The following is a 23,330-nucleotide window of genomic DNA, read 5'->3' on the forward strand; positions in this document are numbered from 1 at the left end:
ACCAGAACTGGACATAGTATTCCAGAAGAGGCCTCACAACATCCTGCACAACCTCAACATTAACGTCCCAACTCCTAGACTCAAAGGTCTGAGCAATGAAATGTGATTTGGGGCATGTCAGTCTCGCGATTGGAACATGGTCAGCCAGGTGGACCTCCGAGAATAGGAGTTCACTGATTGTGGCAGTTAACCCGGTCCAGTCAGGGAACCCTGGCTGACAGATATAAACAGGAGTGTCAGGGGCTCTGCTCACCCTCAGAGCCGGCTCTGTGCTTGCTGGGTCACAGAGTCATAGAGATGTACAGCATGGAAACAGACCCTTCGGTCCAACCCGTCCATGCTGACCAGATATCCCAACCCAATCTAGTCCCACCTGCCAGCACCCGGCCCATATCCCTCCAAACCCTTCCTATTCATATACCCATCCAAATGCCTCTTAAACATTGCAATTGTACCAGCCTCCACCACTTCCTCTAGCAGCTCATTCCATACACGTACCACTCTCCTGGTGAAAAAGTGGCCCCTTAGGACTCTTTTATATCTTTCCCCTCTCACCCTAAACCTATACCCAAAGGAGACTTGATGACAGGGTAGCAGCTTTTGTGGAATTATTTCAGACCGCATGATAAACTTTGTATTAAACAACTTCAGATATAGCTGGGAACCTGCAGGCAGAACTGTTGCTCCATTTTAATGCATTTTTGAAACCATTTATATGTCAGATCATTTACCTCTGTCTGTCTGTTTTAGGAGGTCATTCTTGTAACTCAGTCCAAGTGTGGTACTGGAAAAGCACAGTTGGTCAGGCCATAACCGAGGAGCAGGAGAGCCGACGTTTCGAGCACAAACCTTTCATCAGGAATCCCAATCATCCCTGACCAAGGACTTATGCCTGAAACGTCGACTCTCCTGCTCCTTGGATGCTGCCTGACCGGCTGCGCTTTTCCAGCACCACACTTTTGGACTCTGATCTCCAGCAGCTGCAGTCCTCGCTTTCTCCCATGTTTGTACTTTGGTCACAAATTATCATCTGACTCTCTCTGTCCCCAAGAATGAAACCTTTTGTGTTCTCTGAGCCCCTAGTCACATTAAAATAGCATTAATCCCATACAGCCACAGATCGAAAATATACGGTTTGCACTTGGGGCAGCACAGTGGCTCAGTGCTGCCTCACAGCACCAGGGTTCCAGGTTCGATTCCAGCCTCAGGTCTGTGTGGAGTTTGCACATTCTCCCCGTGTCTGTGTGGGTTACCTCCGGGTGATCCAATTTCCTTCCACAGTCCAAAGATGTGCAGACCAGGTGAATTGGCCATGGCGTTTGGTGCATTAGTAAGAGGGAAATGGGTCTGGGTGGGTTACCCTTCAGAGGGTTGGTATGGACTGGTTGGGCTGAAGGGCCTGTTTCCACACTGCAGTGAATCTAGAAAACTCCCCTGAATTATTTTCATTTTGTCTAGCACCACAGGGCAGCAGCAGGCAAGGCATTTCAGGTGGACGTCAACAGGCAGCGGTAAGTCACAAGACGCGATCATCATGTAACTGTAGTGAGCACCTGAAATAGAAGCAGAAAGTACTGGAGAAACTCAGCAGGTCTGGCAGCTTCTGCGGAGAGAGAAACAAGGTTCGAGTTTGATAAGATCTTTTTGGACTCACAATGTTCATTTTGTCTTTCCCCCTCTGCACAGATGTTTCCAGACCTGCTGCAAGTATCTCCAGTGCTTTCTGGGTTTTATTTCACATCTCCAGCGTCGGCACCTATGTGCTTCAGTTGCATTGAGCAGCTGGTGTAATGGACACAAACACGGGGTTATGTTGGAGAAACTCAGCATCCATCGAGAGAGAAACAGAGTTAGCGTTTCGAGTCTGGTCTGACTCTTCTTCAGAACTCTAAGGCCATTTCTGGAGCTCTGCATCCATTTCTGGTCGCCCTGCTATAGGAAGGTTGCCATGAAACTGGAAAGGGCACAAAAAGGATTTACAACCATGTAACCGAGACTAGAGTGTTTGAGTTATAAGGAAAGGCTGGTTAGGCTGGGACATTTTTCTGTCGGCTGTAGGAAGCTGAGGGGTGAACTTATCGAAGTTTATAACGTCATAGTGGCTCAGTGTGTAGCACAGCTGCCTCACAGTGCCAGGGACGTGGGTTCTATGCCAGCCTTAGGTGTCTGTGTGGAGTTTGCACATTCTCCCAGTGTCTGTGTGAGTTCCCTCTGGGTCTGCTCCAGTTTCTTCCCACAGTCCAAAGATGTGCAGGTTATATGAATTGTCTGCTAAATTGCCCCACAGTGTTCAGGGCTGTGTAGGTGAGGTGCATTAGTCAGAGGTAAATGTAGAGTAATAGGGTAGGGGAATGAGTCTGGGTGGGTTATTCTTCAGAGGGTTGGCATGGACTTGTTGGGCCAAATGGCCTGTTTCCACAGTGTAGGGATTCTATGATAGATAAGGTGAAGAGCAAAGGTCTTGTCCCCAGGTTAGGAGAGGAGAAAGATTTAAAATGGACCTGAGGGGCAACCTTTTCACACACACTGAGCGATGTGCATATGGAACAATGTGCCAGAGGAAGTGGTAGAAGTGAGTACAATATTTAAAAGACATTTGGATAGGGATATGGATAGAAAAGGGTTAGAGGCACATGGGTCAAATGTGGGCAAATGGGACGAGTTCAGTTTGGGAAATCTGGAGGGCATGAACTTGTTCTATTTCCGTGCTGTACAACTCTAACCATTCCAGAACCGAGTTCTGAAGGAGAGTCATGTTGGGTTCAAAACAGTAACTCTGCTTTTTCTCTCTCTGCGGATGCTACCAGACCTGTTGAGTTTCTCCTGCATTCTCTGTCTTCGTTTCAGACATCTAGCATCTGCAGTATTTTGATGCACTTGATGGTTTATGAGAGTCAAGGTTTATTTATTTCCCCTAACGATGGGTGAAAGTGTCGTGAAGGTTCCGCCAGTGGGTCTGCTGTCCCCATTGTCGAGACAATTTAATGTTGTATTAATGTGGGTCATGAAAGATTCGTGTCCAGGGAAGTGAATCTGAGCTTCCAGCCTGGAGCCATTGATCAGCACCAGCACCTGCACCTGCACCTGCACCTGCACCAGCACCAGCACCTGCACCTGCACCAGCACCTGCACCAGCACCTGCACCTGCACCTGCATCAGCACCTGCACCTGCATCAGCACCTGCACCTGCACCTGCACCAGCTCCTGCACCAACACCTGCACCAGCACCTGCACCTGCATCAGCACCTGCTCCTGCACCTGCACCAGCACCTGCACCTGGACCTGCACCTGCACCTGCTCCTGCACCTGCACCAACACCTGCACCAACACCTGCACCTGCACATGCACAAACACCTGCACCTGCACCAGCACCTGCACCTGCACCAGCACCTGCACCAGCACCTGCACCTGCACCTGCTCTTGCACCTGCACCTGTACCTGCACCAGCACCTGCACCAGCACCTACACCTGCACCTGTACCTGCACCTGCACCTGCACCTGCACCAGCACCTTCACCTGCACCTGCACCTGCACCTGCACCAGCACCTGTACCTGCACCTGCACCTGCACCTGCACCAGCACCTTCACCTGCACCTGCACCTGTACCTGCACCTGCACCTGCACCTGCACCAGCACCTTCACCTGCACCTGCACCTGCACCTGCACCAGCACCTGCACCAGCACCTGCACCTGCACCTGCACTGTTCTATTCTCTAGTCCAGGCTAATGCTGATGGAGCCAGAGGCTGATGCTCCTTCGTTCACAGTGTTAACAAAGAACCACTATTCAGTCTGACTGGGCATGATGCATTTGGCTTATTCATTGAGAGGCTCAAGAGGAGAAGGGAGAGTGACAAAACAATATCCCCTCATCAGAATTCTATCAACACCAATAACACGAGATCAACCTCAGTGACCGTTATACCAAAGTTAATACACTATTAACATTGTGGACGAACTGAACTGCAGTGGGCATATGATGGATATTGAGCATGATGTGCACTCGAATTATTGAACATATCTCCCCCATCTTGACAAGATTGTTTTTTTTTTGTTCATTCGCTGGATGAGGGCACCATTGGCTAGCCCAGCATTTATTGAGCATCAGTAATTACTCCAGAGGACAGTCAAGAGTCAATCACATTGCTGTGGGTCTGGAATCACATGGAGTCCAGACCAGGTAAGGATGGCAGTTCCATTTCCTCAAAGGCCTTAGTGAACAATGTGGGTTTTCCCTAACGATGGATTTGAGGTCATTGTTAGACACTTAATTCCAGATTTTTATTGAATTCAATTGAAAAAATTCAAATTCCACCATCTGCTGGGGAAGGATTTGAACCTGGGTCACCCCAACATTGCCTGGGTCTCTGGATTAATACCACTAGGCCATAACCTCCCCTGTTGTACAGCAGCCCCACCAAATTACACATGAGGTTAATGAAATGAGAATGTAGATGTTGTCATACAGAAAAAATATATGTTTCACAGGGAGTAGGTGGCATTTTTGTGTTTGCATACGTAGATGTTGGTTTATTTTAATCTCCGCTTGTGAATGATGGCAAGATGACAAGGCATTGGTAATCTGGGGTGGACAGGGAAATGGAGTTGAGGTCAGAGACATGAGCATTTCAAATGGCAGGAACCATCTTGAGGGCCGAATGGCCTACTACTCCTACCTCAATATGATCCTATGATTCCCCAATGGCTGCTGAAGTTTCTTTTTCAGCCCCAATCAATGAACAGGGATAAGGACGCGAGGGCAGCAACATTTGGATAATGAAATAAATGGAAATTGAAGGGAAGTTGACCAATTGGTTTTAGCTGAAAGTTAAATTGCTTTCCTTTTTGTGCACAGATGCTGCTGTGGAACAGCCTGGACAAAGCAAAACTTGTGAGATAAATCCAGGAACAAAATGCAAGTACAGTTTTCCGTATATTTATACATAGATTGGCAAACTTATATTTTGAAGTGAACTGATGCAGTCATACAACACGGAAACACACCCTTCGGTCAACCAGCCCGTAACAACCTTAATCCCAAACTAAACTAGTCCCACCTTGGCACATATCCCTCCAAACATTCCTTATTCATTAACTTATCTCAATGTCTTATAAACATTGTAACTGTACCCACATCCACCACTTCCTCTGGAGTTTCAGTGCCCACAGAAATAACCCTCTGTGTATAAAAGTTATCCCACATGTCCCTTTTTAAATCTTTCTCCTCTCACCTTAGAAATGTGCCCCCCTCATCGTGAAGCTCCCCCACCCTAGCAGCTGTACATGTTTTTGGAGCTTGGGTTGGGCTTCGTTGGAAAACGTAAGCCAACTCAGGACTGGAATGTCAACTTGAAGGCAAGGTGATTTCGTTGAAATGGCAGGCAACTGCAAAGCTGGGGTCTGGGGGATCTGTACAAGTCCATCAGGTTACACCTGAGACTGAGGTTAGGACCAACCCATCCTTGCAATGGGGTTTGCTAATGCTGTTGGTGGATAGTGCAGTAGAGGGGCCATGGATGTATGGAAGCTGTAGCCTGTAAGGGTAGCACATGCTGAAGCCATCATAACATTTAAGAAGTCCTTCGTCCTTGAATCACCGTCATGTACAAAGCGATGAGCTGGATAATGGGACTGGAGTAGGTCAGTGCTTGACTTGTATGGGTGCACAGACAGAAAGGTCTCTTTTTATACTTTGAAGCCTTATGTCTATATGGCTGTAATAATTGGAATTCCTGAAACATTCCTTGGAACGCTGTTTTCTAATGGGACTTCCGTGTGCTTTAGATATTTCCCTTTGTATCTTTAGCTTAATCTCCTTTATTTCCTGCAGCACCATCAAAGGCATTTCCCGTATATGCAGCAGTGAATAAGAAGAAACACAGGGGAAACGGTATGTATGGTCTTGGTTATTCCTACCCAAGTGCATGCGTTCCCATGTGACTGGGTGGCATGGTGGCTCAGTGGTTAGCACTGCTGCCTTACAGTGCCAGGGACCTGGGGTTCGATTCCACTCTCAGGTGACTGTCTGTGTAGAGTTTGCACGTTCTTTCCCGTGTCTGCGTGGGTTTCCTCCCAAAGATGTAAAAGTTAATCCACCCAAACCATTACTCTTAATTTATCCCTGACTAATGCACCTAACCGCACACCCCTGAACACTACGGCCAATTCACCCTGACCTGCACGTCTTTAAATGTGGGAGGGAACTTGAGCACCCAGAGGAAACCCACACAGACAGTTGCCTGAGGCTGGAATTAAACCTGGCTCCCTGGCACTGTGAGGTAGCAGTACTAATCATTGAGGTAAAAACAATGACGGCAGATGCTGGAAACCAGATTCTGGATTAGTGGTGCTGGAGAAGCACAGCAGTTCAGGCAGCATCCAAGGAGCAGCGAAATCGACATTTCAGGTAAAAGCCCTTCATCAGGAATAAAGGCAGTGAGCCTGAAGCGTGGAGAGATAAGCTAGAGGAGGGTGGGGGTAGGGAGAGAGTAGCATAGAATACAATGGGTGAGTGGGGGAGGGGATGAAGGTGATAGGTCAGGAAGGAGAGGGTGGCATCCACTAATATCATTTATTGTATCCGTTGCTCCCGATGCGGTCTCCTCTACATTGGGGAGACTGGATGCCTCCAAGCAGAGCACTTTAGGGAACATCTCCGGGACACCCGCACCAATCAACCACACCGCCCGTGGCCCAACATTTCAACTCCCCCTCCCACTCTGCCGAGGACATGGAGTTCCTGGGCCTCCTTCACTGCCGCTCCCTCACCACCAGACGGCTGGAGGAAGAACACCTCATCTTCCGCCTCGGAACACTTCAACCCCAGGACTTTAATAGCTTCCTCATTTCCCCTTCCCCCACCTCACCCTAGTTCCAAACTTCCAGCTCAGCAATGTCCCCATGTCTTGTCTGGACTTGTCCTACCTGCCTATCTCCTTTTCCACCTATCCACTTCACCCTCTCCTCCCTGACCTATCACCTTCATCCCCTCCCCCACTCACCCTTTGTACTCTATGCTACTTTCTCCCCACCTCCACCCTCCTCTAGCTTATCTCTCCACGCTTCAGGCTCACTGCCTTTATTCCTGATGAAGGGCTTTTGCCCGAAACGTCGATTTCATTGTACCTTGGATGCTGCCTGAACTGCTGTGCTCTTCCAGCACCACTAATCCAATACTAATCATTGAGATACCGTGGTATGTTAACCTCCATACTGATAGGATTGGTGTACGGGAGCAGGGAGGTCTTGCAGCAATTGTACAGGAGCTTTGGTGAGACCACACTTGCAGTTTGAGTCTCCCTATCGGAGGAAGGATGTTCTACCGATAGAGGGAGTGTAGTGACTGATTCTTGGACAGCAAGGCTGACATAGGGTGAGCGAATGGATCAGGAATTTATAGAATGAGAGTGGAGTGTAATTGAGACCTATCAAATCCTAACAGGACTAGACAAAGGATATACAAGGAAGAGTGCTCCCAATGACGAGGGAGTCCAGAACCAGGGGTCACAGTCTAACGACGTGGTGTCGGCCATTTTGAACTTAGATACAGAGAATGCCTTCATCCAAAGCCTGTGGAAATCTGGGCCACAGAAAGCAGTCGAGGTCAAAACTTTGAATGTATTTAAGAAGGGGGTTAGGTAACATTCCTGCAGCTGAAAGAATCAAAGTGTATGGGGAGAGAGGGGGAACAGGGGACGGAGTTGTATGATCAGCCATGACTACATTGAATGGCAAATCTGACTCAAAGGGCCGAATGGCCTACTCATAGTTCCATTTTCTATGTTTCTATAAAATAATAAACCAGGGTGTGGTTCAATTTTTGATCTTGCTACCACCAGAAAAACTTTAATTTTTTTTAATTCACTAACGGGACGTCGTGAGCTGGGCCAGGATTTTATTGCCCGTCCCTAGTTGCCTGTTAAGAAGGTGGAGGTGAGCTGCTTTCTTGAACTGCTGCAGTCCATAAGCTGTAGGCTGACCCATAATCATTTCTTTCTTGAGACTTTGTAGTGACTGATACAACTGAGAGACTTGCTGGGCCTTTTCTGAAGGCAACTGGGAGTTAGCTACATTGCTGTGGGTCTGGAGTCACATGTAGGCCAGACCAGGTGAGGAACATTCGTCGGCCAGATAGGTTTCTCTGACAATTGACAGTGGTTTTATGGTCATCTGTAGATTCCTAATTGCATTAACATTGAATTCAAACGCCCCCCCTCCACCCTTTGCCGTAGCAGTATTCAAACCTAAGTCCCCAGAGCATTATCTGGGTCTCTGGATTAACAGCCAAGCAATAATACCAGTAGGCCATCATCTCCCCTTAAAAAGACATGAGGGAGGAAGGATGAAAGGTCATATAACTCGAGTGAGATGGATTACAGTGGAGGGGCACTTGGGTGAAGCCTGAAAACTCTGAATCTCATGGAGCAGTGCTGCAATCTCCTACAGGAGGGAGAGAAAAGGCACATTTGTGTACAATAAATTTTCCTCAGTATCAGATGCTGTCAGTTATATTCAGAGACTAAAAAGCCTGGCCTTAGTGTTTAATCTTTGTTTTGCAGAGACTGTTAACCTTGGAAAAGGTCCACCTGCCTCCAAGGTAGGAGCTTAAAGTTGTGATATAACCTGCAGAAGATGTGTTAAGTTGACAAAGGACACTGGTGTCGGTCTATTTTTACAGCAAGCCTAGTTATCTTTACCCATGTTCCATGATCCTCTTTGATATGTTGAGAGGTACCGACACAATTGACTGCGGTGAGGCCTAAGGTTAGACCAATCCTGGGTGGACATTCTGTGTTCCTGACATTACTCTCATCTTGCTGCCAAGTTTTGTAACATCCCTTAAGCAGCAGTAAACCAAACGGTGAGGAACAGGTAGACAATAAGACTGTAAGAAATAGGAGCAGCCAGAGGTCATTCGGCCCCTCAATCCTGCACCACCATTCAAATGGATCATTGGCTGGTCACGTACACTCTCCAGCCCTTTCCCCATGACCCTTAAAGATCCAAGTGATTAAGAATCTATATAACCTATAGGGAAGGAAACTGCCATCGTTACCTGGTCTGGCCCACATGTGACGCCCGGCCTATAGTAATATGGTTGACTCTTAACTGCCCTCTGGGTAATTAGGGATGGGCAATAAATACTGGTCTAGCCAGTGACACCCACGTCCCCATAATGAATAAAAATGCCTCAGCCTTAAACATACAGAAATACTCTGCCCCCACAGCTCTCTGCAACAAGGAGTTCCAAAGATTCACAACCCTCTGAGAGAAGACGTTCCTCCTCATCTCAGTCTTAAACTTGCATCCATTTATTCTGGGACTGTGCCTTCTGGTCCCAGACTCTCTCGTGGTGGGAAATAGTGCTGACCCTGGAAAAGCCCCTTAAGAATCCTATGTATGTTTCAGTGAGATCACCTCTCATTCTTCCCAATCCCAGTGAGTAGAGCTCTCATCTCTTTAATCTTTGCTGACAAGATCCGACTGATCAAGAATCTAGTTAATCTATAGGGAAGGAAACTGTCATCCTTACCTGGTCTGGCCCACTTGTGACTCCAGACCCACAGTAATATGGTTGACTCTTAACTGTCCTCTAGGTAATCACAAGCCAATCTCTCCATACCTGGGATCATCCGAGTGAACTCAGTGAGGTAGCTCAGTGTTCAGCAGGAATGGGGGTAAGTGTAATGCATGAATTTCAGTCTTGTATCAATGGATTGATTTCATGTTGCCTGTTTACCACAGTGTGATAGGGGGGTGGTGTAACAGCGTCTGTGGGATATTGAATTGAGTTGCCGGATCTTTGACGATAGTCAAAGTAATATTAATCCATTTGCTTTTCAGCTGAGTGAACCTCCCTATCATTATATCGACCTGCAACATCCAGACACTGGCTCCAAAACCAACGATGTAATTCCCATCAAGCATTCACCCCAATATATTTCTCTGAAATTCTAACCACCGGGATGTGTTCACCAGTCCCTGTTTGTGTATTATCTCTGTTGCACCTCTCTCTTTGAAATTTGCATGATACTCCAGGACCATTTCTGATACGTGGATGTCGTCAGAATTCCTTCACCTGCCTCTACCACATTCTTTCCCGAGCCATGAATACCCGCGCCCTCACTCTCTCCTACTTATGGAGTGTGGAAGCCAGCCATTCGGCCCATCCAATCCACACTGACCCTCTGAAGAGTATCCCATTCAGACCCACTCCGCTACATTTCCGGTGGCTAATCCATCTAATCTACACATCCCTGGATACCATTGGTAGTTTAGCATGGCCAATCCACCTGACCGGCATGTGTTTGGACCGTGAGAGGAAACCAGACCACTCAGAGGAAACTCACACAAACAGAGGAAGACTCCTGCACACAGTCCACATTTGTTGGCTTCTTTAAAAAGAAACCACAGAAGTTGTTGGAGAAACTCAGTGAGTCAGGCAGCAACGGTCAGGAGAAAACAGAATTTTGAGTCCAGTGGCTCCTCACTGTCTCCGGACTCCTTTCCCGACCTCTCATGCAATGCTTTGGCACACACTCCTTAAGGCTTGTCAATCGATCCCAATTCATGGAAGGTCCCTGACAAAATGGGTTTCTGTCTGAGTTTTAAAATAAAACCCACATGACCCACATGAGGGTTACCTCAGATTACAGCAGGATCTTGACCGGATGAGCCAATGGACTGAGAAGTGGCAGATGGAGTTTAATTCAGATAAATGCGAGGTGCTGCATTTTGGGAAAGCAAATCTTAGCAGGATTTATACACTTCATGGTAAGGTCCTAGGGAGTGTTGCTGAATAAAGAGACCTTGGAGTGCAGGTTCATAGCTCCTTGAAAGTGGAGTCGCAGGTAGATAGGATAGTGAAGAAGGCTTTTGGTATGCTTTCCTTTATTGGTCAGAGTATTGAGTACAGGAGTTGGGAGGTCATGTTGGGCTGTACAGGACATTGGTTAGGCCATTGTTGGAATATTGCTTCCAATCTGGTTTCCTTCCTATCGGAAAGCTGTTGTGAAACTTGAAAGGGTTCAGAAAAGATTTACAAGTGTGTTTCCAGGGTTGGAGGATCTGAGCGATAGGGAGAGGTTGAATAGGCTGGGGCTGTTTTTCCTGGACCGTCAGAGGCTGAGGGGTGACCTTATAGAGGTTTACAAAATTATAACGGCATGGATAGGATAAATAGGCAAAGTCTTTTCCCTGGGGTCGGGGAGTCCAGAACTAGAGGGCATAGGTTTAGGGTGAGAGGGGAAAGATATAAAAGGGACCTAAGGGGCAACATTTTCACGCAGTGGGTGGTACGTGTATGGAATGAGCTGCCAGAGGAAGTGGTGGAGGCTGGTACAATTGCAACATTTAAGAGGCATTTGGATGGGTATATAAATAGGAAGGGTTTGGAGGGATATGGGCCGGGTGCTGGCAGGTGGGACTAGATTGGGTTGGGATATCTGGTCGGCATGGACGGGTTAGACCGAAGCATGTTTCCATGCTGTACATGTCTATGACTCTGTGACATCCCAAAGCAATTTCTGGTTGATCAGGGATGACCCATGTGCCTTGAACCAGAAACTTGGCCCGTTCTGGGGAATGGCCCTGCCACGCTGAGTGACACCATTTCCTGGTCGGGGAGACAAATCAGATATTGTTGGACACAAATCGATGTGTGTTTTTAGCTCTGTATTGACCAATTCCAGCAACAGTAGCAGATGGAGGGAAACAGATGTGAAATGGCTCTTGTCCTCCAAGCGGGTCGTGTTGGGAACTGCAGGGTTTCTGATGAGCAGCAGAGGGCACCTGTAGCTCATCAACTTCTCATTGATCTGCAGTACACCAGCTCTGCTGTGTCGTTATTTATGGAAATTCTCTTCATGAATATTTAGATTAGATTCTAATTAGGGAATCTCCTACAGTATGGAAACAGGCCCTTCAGACCAACAAATCCACACCGACTCTCTGAACACTAACCCATTCAGGCTCATTTCCCGACCCTATATTTACCCCAACTAATGCACCTAACACTATGTGTTAATTCACCAGGACTGTGGGAGGAAACTGGAGCACCCAGAGGAAACCCCACACAGACACGGGGAGAATGTGCAAACTCCACACAGTCACCCCGAGGTGGGAATCGAACCCGGGTTCCTGATGCTGTGAGGCAGCAGTGCTAACCACTGAGCCACCGTGCCACCCCAAGTTTAATGCCCGGTTTCACTAGGTGACCCCCAAAAAATGGCCAAATAAAAGGAACAAACTGGAAGAAGGTGTACCCACAATTGGGTAAAACTCAAAGCTTGCAGGTTCGTTGGAGTCTCAGTAACCTGTGTAAACAATCTTGTGTTAATCTGTGGAATAAAAGTGTGTTCATTTGGGTAAAAAATGTGAATCAATCTGTGCAAACTCTTTAATTTGAGAAAAAGCCTGTGCAGATCTGGGCAAAAATGTGGCATCAGTTTGTACAAAGAATGTGGGTGAAGTTGTGCAAATGTCTTGTGTCAGTTTGTGTTGTGAGTGTGTGCCCAGGGTTTGAATCTGCAGCTTTGTGTCTGTGTATTCCCAGGCTGGGTCCAGTGACAGGAGATGGGGGTAAGGACAGGGACAGAGTGGGACAGCCCTGGTCTAAACCTGCTGCTTTCTCCCAGGCTCCACCCCCCTCAAACCCATAAAGATGACGGTTGGTGTGTTCCAGGTAATGGAGCTGGGAGCTGACTGGATGAGCTGGGATTTGGGAGGAGATGGGATTTGAGTGACAGACATGGAGGGAGGGAGACGTATTTAAACCTGGCTCAGGCAGCCGTGAGCCTTTTGCCGTGTGGAGTGACCAAGGGGGTGGTATTAGGGTGTTACTGTCTCTCTTGCTCTGTCTGTGAGAATGTGGGTTGTGTTTGAATGTCATCCTGTTTTGGATCTTAAAGCTTCCCCAGAGAGAGAGACAGAGACCATGGAGAGGGAGCTGGGACCAGGCTCTGTCCCTGATGGGGGACACATGCACAGAGAGAGAGACAGAGACAGAGACCATGGAGAGGGAGCTGGGACCAGGCTCTGCCCCTGATGGGGGACACATGCACAGAGAGACAGAGACAGAGACAGAGACCATGGAGAGGGAGCTGGGACCAGGCTCTGTCCCTGATGGGGTACACATGCACAGAGAGAGAGAGAGAGACAGAGACCATGGAGAGGGAGCTGGGACCAGGCTCTGTCCCTGATGGGGTACACATGCACAGAGAGAGAGAGAGAGAGAGAGACAGAGACAGAGACCATGGAGAGGGAGTGGGACCAGCTGGAATGGTGAAGATGGTCTCCTTCCCCTCTCCATGTCTCTCCTTGCCTCATCTGTGTTTCTACCTCTCTTTTCCCTTCCATCTCTCTTTCCTTTCCCATGTCTATCTCTGTTTCACTATCTCTCTCTGTCTGTGTGTCTGTCTCTCTCTCTCTCTCTCTCTCTCTCTGTGTTCTGTGTGTGTGTCTCTTTTTCTCTGTGTTCTGTGTGTGTGTGTGTCTCTCTATGTGTGTGTGTGTCTCTTTCTCTGTGTGTGTGTGTCTCTGTGTGTGTGTGTGTGTCTCTCTCTCTCTCTTTCTCTGTGTGTCTCTCTCTCTCTCTGTGTCTCTCTCTTTCTCTGTGTGTGTGTCTCTGTGTGTGTGTGTCTCTTTCTGTGTGTTCTGTGTGTGTGTCTCTCTCTCTCTCTTTCTCTGTGTGTGTGTGTGTCTCTTTCTGTGTGTGTGTGTGTGTGTGTCTCTCTCTCTCTTTCTGTGTGTGTGTGTCTCTTTCTGTGTGTTCTGTGTGTGTCTCTCTCTTTCTCTGTGTGTGTGTGTGTGTGTGTTTCTCTCTCTGTCTGCCCCCTGTGCTTGTCCTCCAAGTGTGTCAGTGGCTGGGAGATATTGGGAAAGGGGCTATTTATGTCAGAGATACCCTCCCACCCCCCCTTGCTGAGCTCTCCCCCGGGCCGGGGTGTGGGAGGGGTACATAAGTCCTTATGGACCGCGCCCCCATCCCCATTTGCTGCATAGCAAGATCCCAGTCCCACAATCCCAGGTGGACATTCAGCCCATCGTGTCTATCTCCGCCCCCCCATTAAATGCCCCATGTCCTGCCCCCACCCCCGGACTCCCTTCAGGTCTTGCCCCTGAAAGGCCTCTCATTGAACTCCCCCCCCTCCTGACAGAGAACTCTCATCCCTGATACCCCGCTGTGGCCCCACCCAGAGAGCAGACACTCTCTCTGACCTTTTGACTGAGAGCGGTCGGCACAGCAAGATCCCATCTCCAGCTGTTCCCTGTAACACCCTCTTTCTCCCCCCCCCACCAAACACTGAGGGAGGGGCTTTACCCATCACCTCCTGCTCCTCAGTTTGCACCAAATATTTCTGACCCACCCCCCCCCCCACTAAGATGTTGTCTGTCCCCCCCATTTGGCAGCCCCTCACCCAATACCCCCCATGCCAATGTCTTATTTCCCCCTCCTTCCCCCCCCCGTGTACCTTTACACCCCTCCACATCCCGCCTGCCAAAACACTCCTCACCACCACCCCCAACTCAAATTCCCCCCTCCCCTAGTTTCTCCCCTGATCCTGAAGTGCCCACAATTTAGCATCTCGCAATCCTTCACCCCTCCCCAAATCGTATCCCCACCTCATGTTTTGCTCCCCTCCTGGTTGGCACCCAGATTTGGAAGGGGGGGGGGGGTTAAGGATCAATACTGGGCCTGTGGGAACACATTTGCCCTCATTTTGTAACCCCTCCTCTGATTTTATGCCCCTTCCCAAGTTTTGGCCCCTGCACCAATTATATGACACCCTTCCGCATTTGTCACCCCCTGCATTTTGCCTCCACCCCCCCCCCAGAGTGTAAGCCTCTTTTTGTCCATGACCCTCCCTTCCATTATCCCCCCACCCTCCATGTCCTCTATACCCCCTCCCTTCCCCCTGCTGAGCCCCACCCCTGGGCTTTGGGTAAATGAGTCTAAGTGGCCTGTGAGTGCACCCCGCCCCCAACACCATCGACGTACAGCAAGATCCCAGTCCCAGATTCCCTCACACCCCAGGAAGAGGACATTCGGCCCAGCGTGCCTAGCCCCTCCTGAAGTGAGAGGGGTCCTGTCCTGTTCTCCTCAGGGCTTGCCCCCAAATAGCCCCCCCATCAAATCATCGCTTCCTGTGGGCACTTCTTCTCCCTGTTACCCCCCATCCTGACCAACCCACACAGACAGCATGTGAGGAGGCTGGCCGTGGGGGGGCACAGCAAGATCCCAGTCTCCCGTCACCTCTCCCCTCTCTGAGAAAGGGGCTTTATCTGATTCCCCCGCACAGTCTGACCCTTCCCCAAATATTCCCCCCAATTACGGTATTGTATCTGTGCTACCCCCCCAATAAATACCTCCCAACCCCAGCACGGCCTCCTGTCTAAATGCCCCCTCCCAGTGTAGCTTTATTCCCCTCCCACCACTAACCTCCCCAATAGACACTCCCTCCGTTCCCCCTCCCCCATATTTTATGCCACCCCTGTGCCCACTATTGTATGTCTCTGTTTTGCCCCCCAATAATGTTGCCCCCTGCCAATTGTGCTCAGAACTGAGGGCAGAGTCAAAAATGAGGGGGGGGGGTAGTGGGGAAGAAGGGGAATATCATTATACTCATTTTGTTTCCCCCCTTTTTTTCTGCTCTCCCCAGGTTTTGTACCTGCCCCAACTCAGCAACTTCCACCACCCTAACCCCATCCCCATTTTCCTGCCCCTGCATTTCTGCCTGTCCCTGGACTTTTCGCCCTTCCCCTAACCCAACTCTTGCACTTTCCCCCAAACATTTTGCCCCCTTAATACCTTGTCCTGCTCTAATTGCCCCTCCCTCAAACTGCCCCTGTACCAATATGCTCTCCTCGCCGCTCCCACTGGATATAAATGCCCCCATGGGTCTCCAACATCCACAATTGCCCACCCCTTTTACCCCCTCACCGAGTCCTAGCCCCTGGGCTGTAGGGGGTGGGGTCAGAGGGAGGATGTGCACTGACTGACTGGCCTTTTGACTGTGTGTCTCTTCATGCACAGCAAGATCCCAGGCTTCCCCCAGCCACCCTGCTCAGTGAGAAAGGGGCTTTATCTCTCCCACCCCCACCCACCATTTGGACAACAATGGGAGACACAGAGAACAGCAAGATCCCACGGTGTTAACAGCATGTACCGCACCAAGTGGTACTGAGGCCAAATCTAACCCAAGGGGCAAGAACAGCAAGACGGGGGAGGGACGGAGGGAGGGACAGAGAGGGAGGTGGAGGGAGAGAAAGCAAGCAAGGTGAGGGACAGAGACAGAGGGAGGGACACAGACAGAGAGAGCGAGCCAAGGACAGAGAAAGATCCCAGGGAGAGAGAGAGACAGACAGACAGACAGACAGAGGACAGAGCTGCTGGGAGAGAGAGAGAGAGAGAGAGACGGAGAGGGAGAGACACAGTGTGAAACCAGGGAAAGAGAGAGAGAGAGAGAAAAACACCGAGGCAGAGCCAGCAAAGGACAGAGAAAGATCCCACGGAATTAACTTCCCTGGAGAGAAACAGAGAGCAGACCAGAGAGAGTGTAAAACCCAGGGAGAGAACAGGACAGAGAGAGAGAACAAAACACCCAGGGGAAAGACATAAGGGCAGAGGGTGAGAGAGAGAAAAGGGCAGACACAGGGAGGGAGGGAGAGAAAGTAAAAGTCAGGGAGAGAAAGAGGGAGAGAAATCCCAAGGAGAGACAGACAGCCAGAGAGAGAGAGACACAGAGAGAGAAAAATCCAGGGAGAGAGAGAAATCGAGGGAGAGAATGAGGAAAGAGCAGCCAGAGAGAGAGAGAGAGAGAGATACAACAGACAGCTCATGAGAGACGGGGAGGGGGTGATGGTATTAAACAGATAGAATAATCCTCAGGCAGGAACAGCAAGATCCCACAGGGCTGACAGGGAGAGGTGGGGGTGGGGAGGGAAAGGTGCAGATTGAACATTTCAACAGTTCCTGGGAACAAGGGAGGGCCCAGAGATCTGTAGGAGGGGAATGTCCAGGGGAATGTGAACAGGGTGGAGTTGGGAAGGATGGGGATTAAAGGAATGTTGTGGGATAGACAGAGAGAGAGTTGGGAACACAGAGGTAGAGATGGGAGCTGGAGTGAGAGAGGGAGGCAGTGACATCTGTGGGATCAGACTGTGCAGCAACTCCCTCTCCATCTTTTTGCCCCTTTGCCCAGCCCAGAACTCGGCCCAGAGACGGCCTGAACTCCGCAATTCCTTTCCCCGATGTGTGTCTGTGTGTGTGTGTGTGTGTGTGTGTCTGTGTGTGTGTGTCTGTGTGTATCTATGGGTGTGTGAGTGGGTGTTTTTTTTTCTGTGGGTGTGTCTGTGTGTGTGTGTGTGTGTGTCTGTGAGTGTGTGTGTGTGTGTGTGTGTGTGTGTGTGTAAGTGACTGTGTGTGTGTGTGTCTGTGAGTGTCTGCGTGTGTGTAAATGAACGACAAGAAGATGGGACAGTTTCTGATTATTCTCTCTCTCTCTCTCTCTCTCTCTTGCTGTCTCACTTCCTCTCTCTCTCTCTTGCTGTCTCACTCTCTCTCTCTCCCTCTCTCTCTCTCTCTGGTTCTGGCTCTGGTCTGATGATTCCTCGGGGCAGAAATGAATTGATTCCCTCTGTCTCTGCACCGTCCCGAGTTTCAGCTCCTGGATCCAAACCCCTCCTCGGAGCGGAAGGGGACAGACTGAGAAAGGAACTAAAAATCGATTTGAAATAAAATAGATCAGTGACACCAAAAGCACAGCAAGATCCCACTGCTCTCTGCCTTCCCCAGTCTCCCACTTTACCCTGATTTGGAGATGCCGGTGTTGGACTGGGGTGTACAAGGTTAAAAATCACACAACACCAGGTTATAGTCCAACAGGTTTAATTGGAAGCACTAGCTTTCGGAGCGCTGCTCCTTCATCAGGTGGTTGTGGAGTACACAATTGTAAACACAGAATTTATAGCAAAAGTTTACAGTGTGATGTGACTGAAATTACTCATTGAAAAATACCTCGATTGTTTAAGTCTCCCATCTGTGAGAATGACCGTGGTCGTTTCACTTGTTTCACATGTAAATCACAAAATTGTTTTAAAAGTTACATTCTCAGGTTAACTGGAACAATTGCTATCAGCCCAGATAAGATGTTAAGATGTCGAAGGTGTTAGCCCTCTGTGTTCCCTGTCTGTGCCACAATGTTTAGACTAATTCTAATCTAAAAAGTGAGTTAACCAGTTTTCCTAAACCGAGCCAGTCCCATTTGCACTTTTCCTATCCTCACAACGATCCTAATGTCTTTTAAATGTTGTAATTGTATTCGCCTCTATCACTTCCTCTGGCAGCTTCTTCCATACATGCAGCACACTCTGTGTTCAAAAGTTGCCCCTCAGGTCCTTTTTAAATCATTCCCCCTCCCCTGAAGCATTTGCCCTTCATTATTATATATCCCTCTGTAAGGTCACCCCTCAGCCTCCTGTGCTCCAGGGAAAAAAGTCCCAGGCTCTCCTTACAACTCTAGCCTTCCAGACTTGGAAACAGTGGGATTGGGGGGAGAAAGTACCCAGCACGGACCAACTCAAGGTTCCCATGTGTTCTAAAAGATGGGAGAGAATCAGACAAACGCTCTCACAGTGACCGACAGTCAGGAAGGGACTGAAGGGTATTTGGATTTCCAAATGGCACCAGATCAGGACAGGCTTAGATTGTGAAACAGATTTGACACAGATTGATTGGAAAGTAAATTGTGAAGAGGAGGTACGGGGTTTTTCAACTTCAGAGACAAAGCCCAGCAATGAAGCTGAAGTACAAAGGGATCTGGGAGTGCTCGCCCAGGATTCTCTAACGGTCAACTGGAAGGTGGAGTCCGTGATTAAGGAAGTGAATGTAATGTTGTCATTTATCTCAGGAGGGTTGGAATGTAAAAGCAGCTTCTGAGACTTCATAAAGTTCTAGTTAGGCCCCATTTAGAATACTGTGTCCAATTTTGGGCCCCACCCCTCAGGAAGGACACACTGGCACTGGAACGTGTCCAGTGGAGATTCACACGGATGATCCCTGGAATGGGAGACCGAACACACGATGAACGGCTGAGGATCATGGGATTGTATTCATTAGAGTTTTGAATGTTGAGGGGAGATCGAAGAGAAACTTACAAGATAATGCATGGCTTAGAACGGGTGGACACTGGGAAGCTGTTTCCGTTCGGAGGGGAGACTAGGACCGATGGGCACAGCCTTTAGAATTACAGGGGGTCAATTTAGAAAGGAAATGAGGAGACTTTTCTTCAGCCAGAGAGTGGTGGATCTGTGGAATTCATTGCCATGGAGTGCAGTGGAGGCTGGGACATCTCTCCAAGGCAGAGATTGATAAATTCTTGATCTCTCAAGGAATGAAGGGCTATGGGGAGAGTGCGGGTCAGTGGAGTTGAAATGCCCATCAGCCATGATTAAATGGCGGAGTGCCGTCAATGGGCCGAATGGCCTTACTTCCACCCCTATGTCTTCTGGTCTCAATTGAACATGCTGGTGCAGTTAGGAGGACAAATAATGCAGAAGCAGATCTTACCAGGGATTGGAGGAAGAGAGTGAGGAAAAGGCATCAGGTTATTACAGCCTGCAGTGAAACTTGACCAGGGACCAATTCTGTTTTGCTGCAAACAGTTCCAAACGTGTCTGAGCCTGGAGCTCCCTCCAATCTGAAAGCCGCATTAACCTCTGCCCTGTATTCTGTCTCTGAGCCGATGGTGTATCCGTTCTGTCACTGACCCTTTAGTCCCACAGGGTCAATGTTTCTCTCGGTCCCAATTGGAGACCTTCTCTCATCCACGTGAAAGAATTAGACCCTGAGCATTCCACTGACACTGTCTCCCATCAATCTTCATGGGATCCCCATGGCAGAGGGTAAAGAGCAAGGAAGGCCTTGCTGTGAGGGTTTTACTGAAACACCATCAGGAATCCTGGGGACCATGTCCCTCCCCAGACCGAGTGTAAACAGCCTCTGCAAACACACATCCCATTCTCAAGATGGAGCAATGTCTGACTGAAAACAGAGACTGTTGTGCTTCCCTGATACAGTCCCAGAGAGTTCTCAGGGTGAGATGTTCTGGAGGACATTGAACTGAAACAGAGAAGCCAGGAGCAGGAGGAGGCCATTCAGCCCCTCTGACCCTGCTCTCCCATTCAATACAATGACGGCTGATCCTCTATCTCGACGCCACATTCTCTCCATACCCCGTGATGTTTTAATCTGGAAAAGGATCATCAGGCTCCTTCCTGAATATATCCAGGGAGTTATCCTCCACACTTTCACACATTCAGACCCAGGGAGGTTTTGTCCCTGAGGGAGGGCAGGTTCAAATCTGCAGGAAGAATAGAAAAAGCAGAACGCTTCTGTTTAAAGTGGTGAGAAAACCTGAAATTAATATCTAGGGGGTTCAGCTGATCTTGTGCACATATGTCAGAGAGTTAACCCAATGATAGTGTCAGGAAATAGGAGGACAAGCATTATTTCAATGTAAGGGGACTAACAGGGAAGGTGGATGAACGCAGGGCATGGTTAGGAACATGGGGCTGGGATATCACAGTGATTACAGAGACATGGTTCAGGGATGGACAGGACTGGCAGCTTAATGTTCCCTGATACCAATCCAATAGGGTAGGATAGGAAGGTGGGGGGGCAAGACAGGGGAGGGAATGGCATTGTTGATCAGGGATAATATCACGGCTGTACTTGGGGAGGATATTCCTGAGAATACATGGAATGACATTATTTGGGTGGAGCTGAGAAATGAGAAAGAGATGATCACTTTATTGGGATTGTATTATAGACTGCAGGAGAAAGTGAGGACTGAAGGTGCTGGAGATCAGAGTCGAGAGTATGGTGCTGGAAAAGCACAGCAGGTCAGGCAGCATCCAAGGAGCAGGAGAATCGACGTTTCGGACGTTTCACTTTCCTGATGAATAGATTATGCCCGAAAAGGCAATTCTCCTGCCCTTCGGATGCTGACTGACCTGCTGAGCTTTTCCAGCACCACACTCATGTACTATACCCTTATTCAGCAGGAAATCGAAGTGTCAGTGAGGGAGCACTTTGGAGCCAGCGAACATAATTCTATAATTGTATTAGTTTTAAAACAACGATGGAAAAGGATAGGCTGGATCTAAAAGTTAAAGTTCTAAATGGGAGGAAGGCCAATTTTGACGGTATTAGGCAAGAACATTCAAAAGTTCAGTGGGGAGTAGGGGCAGGGATGATTTGCAGATAAAGGGATGGCTGGAAAATGGGAAGCTTTCGAAAATGAGACGATGAGAGTCCAGAGAGAATATGTTGCTGTTCGGGAGAATGGTCAGGAAAGGTAAGGTATAGGGAAAGCTGGATGATGGGAGATAGTGAGGTTTTGGTTGAGAAAAGAAACACATGTCAGGGATAGATAGCAGAAATTGAATTAATCCTTGGAAGAGTATAATGGCAGCAGGAGTATCCTTAAGAGGGAAATCAGGAGGGCAAAAAGGGGACATGAGATAGATTTGGCAAATAGGGTTAAGGACTGGGCTACAACAGGGTCGGTATATCACTGGCTCTGTATTCTCAACTGGAACTGTACTCTTCCACAAATTCAGCACCGAGTTCTTTGTTTGATTCTCTCTGTTCTGCTGTCATTCTCTGATGGATTCCTGGATCTGAATGTCCTCATGAACAGACGTTCTAATTCCACGGGCCATGTCCTGCTCCTGAACACAGCGTCTGATTTCATTGCGGTGTGTGATACAGGAGCCCCTTGATGTCAGGGGGAGGTCAGTTTCTCTCGGGTACAATCTCACGATCGCTCTCTTGCACACAATCTGTCTCTCTCTTTCTCTCTCTCTCTTTCTCTCTCTCTCTTTCCTCATCTCCAATAGATGATCTTGCTTTCGTTCTTGTGTCTCAATGAACGAAGGGACATGAGGGGGAGGATGGGATTAGAGAATTGGGCTCGATGATTGCACTCACTCTCTCACACATGCAAGTGAGAGTGTGTGAGTGTGTGTGTGTGTGTCACTCGGGCTCTGCAGTATTGGGTAATTAAAACTTTTCATCTGGTACTTAGTATGACATGAAAAATGACTTTCTGGCTCCGTGTATACAGATCACAGAAAGCTAACGGGCGAGACTCTCGGATGGTTTGTTGCCTCCCGGGTGCCAGGGTCCGAGACGTCTCGGACCGTGTCTTCAGAATCCTTAAGGGGGAGGGTGTGCAGCCAGAAGTCATGGTGCACATTGGCACCAACGACATAGGTAGGAAGAGGGGTGGGGAGGTCATTCAGGAGCTCAGGGAGTTAGGCTGGAAGCTAAAAGCTAGGACGGAGAGAGTCGTCATCTCTGGGTTGTTGCCGGTGCCACGTGACAGTGAGGCAAGGACTAGGGAGAGAGTGCAGTTGAACACGTGGCTGCAAGGATGGTGTAGGAGGGAGGGCTTCAGGTATTTGGACAATTGGACTGCATTCTGGGGTAGGTGGGACCTGTTCAAGCAGGACGGGTTGCACCTGAACCAGAAGGGCACCAATATCCTGGGAGGTAGGTTTGCTAGCACTCTTCTGGAGGATTTAAACTAATTTGGCAGGGGGATGGGATCCGGACTTGTAGTCCAGCAAGTAGGTTAGCTGTTTTTCAAGATGTCCAAGAATGTAGGGAGGCTGTGGAGAAGGTAGCACTGACAGGGAATAGGAAAGGAGCAGTCACCTTGTTGGGTGTTTACTCTAGGCCCCCCAATAGCAGCAGAGATGTGGAGAAACAGATTGGGAAACAGATTTTGGAAAGGTGCAGAAGCCACAGGGTAGTAGTCATGGGCGATTTCAACTTCCCAAATATAGATTGGAAGCTCTTTAGATCAAGTAGATTGGTCGGGGCGGTGTTTGTGCAGTGTGTCCAGGAAGCTTTTCTAACTCAGTATGTAGATTGTCCGACCAGAGGGGAGGCCATATTGGATTTGGTACTTGGTAACGAACCGGGACAAGTGATGGGCTTGTTAGTGGGTGAGCATTTTGGTGATGGTGACCACAGTTCTGTGACTTTCACCTTGGTTATGGAGAGAGATAGGTGCGTGCAACAGGATAGGATTTACAATTGGGGGAAGGGTAAATACGATGCTGCAAGACAAGATCTGAGGAGCATAAGTTTGGAGCATAGGCTGTCATGGAAGGATGCCGTTGAAACGTGGAACTTTTTCAAGGAACAGATACGACGTGTCCTTGACATGTATGTACCTGTCAGGCAGGAAAGAGATGGTCGTGTGAGGGAACCTTGGTTGACGAGGGAGGTTGAATGTCTTGTAAAGAGGAAGAAGGAGGCTT

This window comes from Hemiscyllium ocellatum, chromosome 38 (genome assembly GCF_020745735.1).
Source record: "Hemiscyllium ocellatum isolate sHemOce1 chromosome 38, sHemOce1.pat.X.cur, whole genome shotgun sequence".
In the NCBI taxonomy this organism is placed as follows: domain Eukaryota; kingdom Metazoa; phylum Chordata; class Chondrichthyes; order Orectolobiformes; family Hemiscylliidae; genus Hemiscyllium; species Hemiscyllium ocellatum.